At 47.6% G+C, this 7965-nt stretch overlaps 1 protein-coding gene across 2 annotated transcripts in view; it reads left to right on the top strand.

Moving 5' to 3' along the window:
- The first annotated feature begins 782 nt into the window (after positions 1–782).
- ARIH2 (ariadne RBR E3 ubiquitin protein ligase 2) overlaps positions 783–7965 on the top strand; it is a 36664-nt gene continuing 29481 nt past the window's right edge. The window contains exon 1 of one of the 2 annotated variants that reach the window (XM_081184253.1): positions 783–873. The gene's annotated coding sequence lies outside the window, so the exon portion shown is untranslated. The other variant, XM_081184254.1, reaches the window with a different exon arrangement.

The raw sequence follows: 7965 nt of genomic DNA, 5'->3' as shown, positions 1-7965 counted from the left end.
AGCGTCATATACCAATGTTATATATTTGATGTTAGCCGTCCTGAGCCTGGTTTTGGCTGGGGAGGGCAGGATATAAATAAAAGTTATTATTATTATTATTATTATTATTATTATTATTATTATTATTATTATTATTATTAACTAGTGGCAGCCAACATTGTGTGTGCTCCAGATGTTGCTGGACTACAATTCCCATCAATCCCAGCCAGCCAATGGCCAGGAATGATATGTGTTGTCGTCCAGTGAGAGGAAGGCACCAAGTTAGCTGCCCCGGTCTACCTTGACTAGCGGTGGCTCTCCAGAATTTCAGACACAGAGTTATAATCTAGTCCTTCCTGGGACCGTGTGCACACGAAACAGATCCTTAGCCATTGAGCTGGCCACCCCCCTCCCACGCCAGTCAAATAAAGATGCATAAATTTCAGGGATTTAGGATATTATTATTATTATTATTTTAAAAATCCTGTTCTTCAGCCAAAAGAGTCTCCCCAGAGCAGCTTACAAATCACTAAAAGGGAAATGGCAGCGGTGGGAATTGCAGAACTGGTGACTCTCCCATGTTTGCAATTCGTGGAGCATGAGACCAATTTATCACGAGGAAAAATTGGGCGAGAGTGGAGAAAGCGCCCTCCCCCTCAACCACCCACGCTAATGGTTCAGCCCACGGACACCCCCCTCCTGACTTCGCACAACGGCTCGTTCCCGCCTTTAGTGTTTTTTAAATCCCCTGAGGGGCGCTCCTACGTCACGGACGCTCGGCTCCGCCCCCGCCCCCTTCTTCCCCGGCGTCGGAAGTGACGCCACGCCGGAGGCTGGGGCTTCCGGTGCACAGGCCACAGTGGCCCGGCTACCAATGGAGGAGCCCGCGGGGAGGTGATTTTTCCTTCTTCTTCTTCTGCTTCTCCTCCCCATTTCCCTCTCCCTCCCCGGCTCGCTTCCGGCGGCCCCCCCGCCTCGCTCGCTGCCGCTGCGGGAGCTGCTTTCCCCCGAGTCCGCGGCCGCTGCGGCCTCTACGCGGCCCTCCCCGCACTCTGGGTGAGCGCAGAGGAGGAGGAGGAGCGGGGGGGGCGCGGTGAGCCGGGCCTTGTTTACATGGAAGGGGAGGGCGAGCGGGGAGAGGTTCCGCCTTCCTTTGAGGGGGGGGGACTGAGGGTGAGTTTCAGGGCTTGGGGTGCGGGGTTTTTTGGGGGGTCCTTTCCCGTTAGACCCACAAGGGGTGGGAACCAGCGAGGGGGTCCCGGCGCTCTCCCCACTCCAACAGGCAGGCGGGTGGGTGGTTGGGGGCAATGTTGTGGGCGAAACCTTTGGGACCAGCCCACTTGGCCCTGCCAGCTTCATCATATTTTAATGTTGCATTTTAATCTTGTTTTTAAGTGGTATTCATTCAACTTTTTATTATTGCTTCTTAGCCGCCCTGAGCCCGGCCTTGGCTGGGGAGGGTCGGGCTATAAATCAAAATTATTATTATTATTATTATTATTATTATTATTATTATTATTATTATTATCCAAAGAATGTCGGCTATGCACTCGGGCGCTTCCTGAGCCTTCCTAGAGAAAGGGAAAATGGGGAGGGGGATGGTGGGAGAGGTCCGTTGTAGGCTATTGGTGCCGGAGCTGCCTCTTTGTCCATGCACTGTGTTCCTTCCCACCACCACCACTCGCATGCGAATTGATTCACACACCCCCTCCCTGCACCTGCCTCCGCATCAGAGTGGCTGCTCTAGCGTTAGGTATTACTGCAAGTGGGTGCTAAACGTTTTAAGTTGGCCTCCCTCAACCTACCGTAGTCACCCACGTGTGTCCAAAACATCTGGGATGGCAGCAGGCTGGAGTAGGCTGAAGCTTAAGTAGTGCCACCTGCGTGTGAGTCTGCGTACAGGTTATGCAAATACAGTGGTACCTCGGGTTAAGTAATTAATTCGTTCCGGAGGTCCATTCTTAACCTGAAACTGTTCTTAACCTGAAGCACCACTTTAGCTAATGGGGCCTCCTGCTGCTGCTGCGCCGCCGGAGCACGATTTCTGTTCTCATCCTGAAGCAAAGTTCTTAACCTGAGGTAATATTTCTGGGTTAGCGGAGTCTGTAACCTAAAGTGTATGTAACCTGAAATGTATGTAACCCGAGGTACCACTGTAATATCTTTTGGAAGGAAGCAAAATGTGTGTATTGCAGTAGACATACAGTCTACATTTAACTGTTCATAAGATGGGGGAAGGATATCACCACAGAGTATTTAGCAGCAGATGAGGTCTGTGTGGAAAATTATGTAACTTTTATGTTTTGTGTGTACAGGTAGCATTTGCAATGTGGTACAGAAGGCACTTCTAAGTGGAAGCCTTTGCCTAGGCAGGTTTGAATGTCTGAGCTTCGCTTCTTGAGCATAGTTAACTGCCATACAGACATCTTTGTCAACTTCAACTAAGTCTGTGGTCCCAGCCACATTTGCATAATTTGCTGGGACTTGAGTAGTTAAGGGATAGGTTGCTACAGAGCAGGCCACTTTGCTTTTGTTATGTTAGGTGGTCCCTATTCTGAAAGGAATACTCTTGATTTGGTGAGGAGTTATTTTACAGGGGCGGGGGAGAATCTATGGGTTTCCAGGTGTTACTGGTCTGCTACTCCCATAATCCCTGGCCATTGGCCATGCTGGCTGGAAATGATGGGAGCTGAAGTCCAACATCATTTGGAGAGTCACAGGTTCACTGTTTCTTCTCAAGAGTTATGTAATTATTTGCTTCTGGTTGAAATTTTCCCTTGTGTGTGGCTATTACTTAAAGTAGCTTTGGACTAAGGCTCATAATTGTAGCAAATTATTTCTGGATATATATCGTATTCATGGGTAGTTCTGTCTCCTGAAGGCGTTGTATAATCTTCTTTTAAAACTGGGCATTTCATACTGTAGATAAGTGCTCAACACAAATTTCTTACATTCTCCAAGATACATTGAGCTGATCTTGTATGTCAGAGCTGTGTCAAAGCATCCAAAGGACCAATCACCTTTCAAAAAACGAAGTTTCTCTGTAGTTGTTTCACTATCCGAGTCAAGTTGTTGTAGCAAAATAATTGCAGTAGTCTTAATGTCCTAATCTGGCATACCTAGGTTTGGGAACAGATATTGAACTACTGTTACCCATGTGGATAATAGAATTCCTTGGTCCAATTCATGTCACACTACAGTTTGCCTAAGACAACTGAATCTAGTACAGAGTTAATCAGTTCCTAGCGGCTACTGTTGACAGTAATGAAAACAAGCAGGTGCAGGACAAGAGACTGATTTGGAGCAGGGGGAAGTGCCTGATCCCAGAATTCAGATGTGAATGTATTGGGCATCCTTCTCCAATTTGGTGCCCTTCCAGATGTTTAGTATTACATCAGGTTGGAGAATGCTGGTACAAGCAACCCCTGATTTGAGTGGGAGTTGTGTTCCTGGCCCCTGTGTGCACCAGGGGAGTGCACATAAGCCTGTTCTGCCCTCTTCTGGGTCCAAAACAACCCCTCTGCCAGTGGTCACACATCAATTGAATGTGTGCTAAATAGTTGCCACCTGTATTGGGCATCTGTGTCCCCTTACACTGTGTTGACTGTCTCTCATGTAAATAAACATTGGGTGTGATTTTTAGTAGAATCCTGTGGAATCTACAAAACCTGTAGAATCCTGGAAATTTACTTAAGACATTTATTCACTTCCCTTTAGCCACAAAGGCTCTTAGAGCAACTGACTTAACCAATGATAAGATGATGCCTTCCCTAAGGCTTGCAATCTAAAAAGACATGGCATAGGAGGAAAAAAGAATGTGAGAGAGCAGGGAAAGCAAACTCAGGCACAAGCTCTTACATGGTTCTGTCTGTGAAGATTCTGGATGTCCAGAAGAGCAGCAACTTCTTGCCTATGCCAGCTGTCTTGCCCTTGATAAAGAGAAGTCCTTCCCCAGGAAGCACTCTTCCTCACCCAGCTCAGATGTGGGAGCAGAGCAGGCGACAGTGTCCACGCCAAAAGATATGGATGGCGCACAGTTCCTCAAGCAGCTGACTTAATGGCATTGGAATCTTCACATGAGAGGGCTTGATGGAGCCACCATCCTCTCTTGCCAAAGGCGGTGGCAGTTCTGGCTGTCTTGGCCTCAACAAACAACAATCACACCTTGGCAGTACCTGTCTCCCAGATCAGATCTGGAAGCAGAGCAGCAGGAGACAGTGTCCAGGCCAAGAGGACGGGGGCTGTTCCTGCCACACCATCCCAAAGACTACAAAGACAATGTGGTTGCTGTAGTCGTGTATGGGTAGCACTTTGCAGTACTTCAGGCATCTTAAATGTATTACCATTCCAAGGATCAGGGCACTATGTGAACTAAAGAGTGTGGCATAATGAGTTTTTATACAACAGAATTTTATTCACTAACAAAGGATTGAAAGAGGCTTGGATTCCGAAGGGAGAAAGCATCCAAATATTCTTTTACTAGAAAATGAGGATTGTTGAGGATTGTATTAAATACTTGTTCTCCCAGGTAACTGACCTTCCCACATAACATTTCCATGTTGACTAGTTCCTCTGGCAGTTGCTCTAATTTTTTTCAGAGTGCCTGCCTCTGGAAAGCATATGTAAGTTGGCCTTTTTAGTAGTGTGTTAAAATTTCAGGTATAGTATTGCCGTTGTTGTATGCTCTAGACAAAAAAATAATAATCAATATTCTACGACAGCCTGAAGCCTGAATAGAAATTTCTCTCATGTTTCCCCTTTATATTCCATTAGTTTATACCAGGGGTGGCCAACTCCCAAGAGACTGCGATCTGCTCGCAGGATTAAAAACTGGCAGTGATCAGGGCGAAGTTGTTGAGCTTTTTTTTTTAGGAAGGAAGAAAGCCCCGTGTTTTTTGGAGAAAGAAAGAGGAACAGCCACTCGCCAACGGATCGCTTGGGAGTACAGTGGCACCTTGGGTTACATACGCTTCAGGTTACAGACTCAGCTAACCCAGAAATAGTACCTCGGGTTAATAACTGTGCTTCAGGATGAGAACAGAAATCGTGCTGTGGCGGCAGCAGGGAGCCCCATTAGCTAAAGTGGTGCTTCAGGTTAAGAACGGACCTCCAGAATGAATTAAGTTCTTAACCCGAGGTACCACTGTATATTCTTTCTGTGGCTCCCCTCTGGGGAAATGTGCTCCGAGCCTCAGAAGCCCAGTTATGTCACCCCTTGCTTGCAGAGCTGGCAGCCCCAGACCCATTTTCAAACACTTCCCCTTGTGGAGTGTTCCCTCAGCCTCCCCATCTCTCCTCACCCTTGGCCAGCCCCAGGGGAACCATTTGTCTGGGGACCTTGTAGCCAGGGCTGCTGCAACAAACAGCCCCTCCAGCCTTTGGAAGGCAGAGATGCGAGAGGGCATCAGAGGAGGGATGGGAGGAAAGAGGGATGGAGGCCAGTGTTGCCTGCGGCACCCCTGGCCATCATTCAAGGCACCCCTGGGTGCCACAACACACTGGTTGAAAACCACTGCTGTAACTAATGATTGCGAGTGATACTAAAAGCTAGTAATTATCCATTTCCTTCTGCTTTCTGACAAATATCTACTGCCACAGAGAAAGAGTAACATATGCGCTTGATGTAATGCTGCTCTCCTATGTGTAGTTCTTACCTATGTGTAGTTCTTTAGCCTTAAACCACGGGTGGGGAACTAGCAGTGGGTAGAACAACAAGTGTAAATGTTAGGTCTGTACAGTAGGCCATGCTCTCCCTCTGCCTGGGGCAAGTCCTGAGGACCAGATAGGGAGGCTTGGAGGGCTGCATTTGTTCCCTGAGCCTGAGGTTCCCACCCCTGCCCTTAAACAGAACTAGTTATTCCTTAAAGGCTAGGCGAGAAACAGATCTGTGCTTTTAAAAAAGAATATTGTAGAGCTGGGGAAAGTTCAGAAGAGGACAACCAAGATCAAGGGGCTGGCGCAACGCTACTATAATGAAAGGTTACATACAACCTTTGGGGCGGCTTTAGGAAAGAGGTGTACAAATCAGACACAATGCGTAGTGTCTTTCATTACGCTAGAGTCCCCAGATTAATCTCGGCAGCTAAATGGTGGAAGATTCCAGGCAGGCAAAAGGAAAAACAACATCACACCACGCAGTTGAACTGTGGAATCAGCTGCCACAAGATGTAGTGAAAGGGGGAAAGCTTTAAAGGGGGATTAAGCAAATTTCTGGAAGATAAGGCTATCTGTGGCTACTAAGGATGATGGCGGTGCACTGCCTCCAGTCTTGAAGGCAGTACAGTGGTACCTCGGGTTAAGTACTTCATTCATTCCAGAGGTCCATTCTTAACCTGAAACTGTTCCTAACCTGAAGCACCACTTTAGCTAATGGGGCCTCTCGCTGCCGCCACTGCCACCGGAGCACGATTTCTGTTCTCATCCTGAAACAAAGTTCTTAACCTGAGGTACTATTTCTGGGTTAGCGGAGTCTGTAACCTGAAGCGTATGTGACCCGAGGTACCATTCTATGCCTTTGAACACCATTTGCTGGGGTCACAAGCAGTGGAGTGCTTTTGCATTAATGTGCTGCCTATGAGCTTCCCATAGGTGCCTGGCTGGTCATGCTGAGAACAAAGCTAGGCTAGATGGGCCTTTTGACCTATTCCTCCAAGGCTGTTCTTAGGTCGTTATAGGGTATGTGTGTGGACTTTTCCCTCTTCACCTTTCTCACATGGAGTAAGTCCACAGTTTTATTCCTAGGCAGGTATATGGGGATAACCCCATAGGGCATGGGTAGGCGAACTAAGGCCCGGGGGCTGGATGCGGCCCAGTCGCCTTCTAAATCCGGCTCCCGGATGGTCCAGGAATCAGTGTGTTTTTACGTGAGTAGAATGTGTCCTTTTATTTAAAATGCATCTCTGGGTTATTTGTGGGGCGTAGGAATTTGTTCATATTTTTTTTCCAAAATATAGTCCAGCCCCCCCCCCCAAGGTCTGAGGGACAGTGGACTCTGAAAAAGTTTGCTGACTCCTGCCATGGGGAATTGATTAATGGTGGTTGTAATAATGGGGTGGAAAAGAGAAGGAACTTGGATGAGTGGGAGTGAGGAAGTGGACTGATAATAATCTCCTTAGTACTGTTTGCAAGACTGATATAAAGGATTTGGCTGTGGCACATTTTGAGGGTACTTGAACAAATTTGTGGTCGTTTAGCATTTATCTTTTGATCTTCATTCTCTTAAGCTGAAGGAAGCTGGCAGAGCTCAGGACAGGGCAAATCAAAATGCATGTTGGAGTGACCGCAATACCTACCTAACATACCGGTACTATAAAATTAAGGGATGGGAAATACTATGAGTTAACTGAAATTTTTCTCCCCATGATATGCATTCTGGAATTTTATAGTTATATTTCTCACTGTTACTGGCTAATTTACAGTTGTGAATTTAAAAGAATCATTAAAATAGAGGTGCAGGTTCTACTGTGTGTGTGATGGACTAGCTTTTATTTAGGCAAATATAATAGAATATTACTGCCTTGTATAGGAAAGTCCCTGCTATGGTTTTATAGTCAGATGGGTGCATTATGTTCTCCAGTGTAACTTGTTAAGTTGCCTTGAGGATTATTGGGGATCAGAAGCCAAGAAGTAATATGGAGTTTAGAGCAGTGTTTCCCAAACGTTTTTGGGCAACGGCACACCTGTTTATTGAAAAAAAATCTCGCGGCACACCACCATTAAAGCCCCGCCCCGTGACGTCAGCGCGCAGCGTCACGTCGGGAGGATTTCCCCTCCGGTCCCATGCCTTCGTTTGGGGCATCGCTCCGGCTGCTCCCTCTCCCGCCGCGCAGGAGCGATGCCTCTCTCTGGCTCTCCCTCCGCGCAGGCTGAGGGAGGGAGGGAGGGGCGCGTGTGACTCGTCTCTGCTGGGAGACCAAACCCAGCGAGGCAGAGTCGCGCGGAGGCGCCCAGGCAGCGCTGCCGGCTGCGAGGAGGAGCGCCAGGCAG

Source organism: Podarcis bocagei (genome assembly GCF_964188305.1).
Source record: "Podarcis bocagei genome assembly, chromosome: 2".
Lineage (NCBI taxonomy): Eukaryota > Metazoa > Chordata > Lepidosauria > Squamata > Lacertidae > Podarcis > Podarcis bocagei.
The sequence above is the reverse complement of the archived record's forward strand: the minus strand, read 5'-3'. Positions and strand labels throughout refer to the sequence as shown.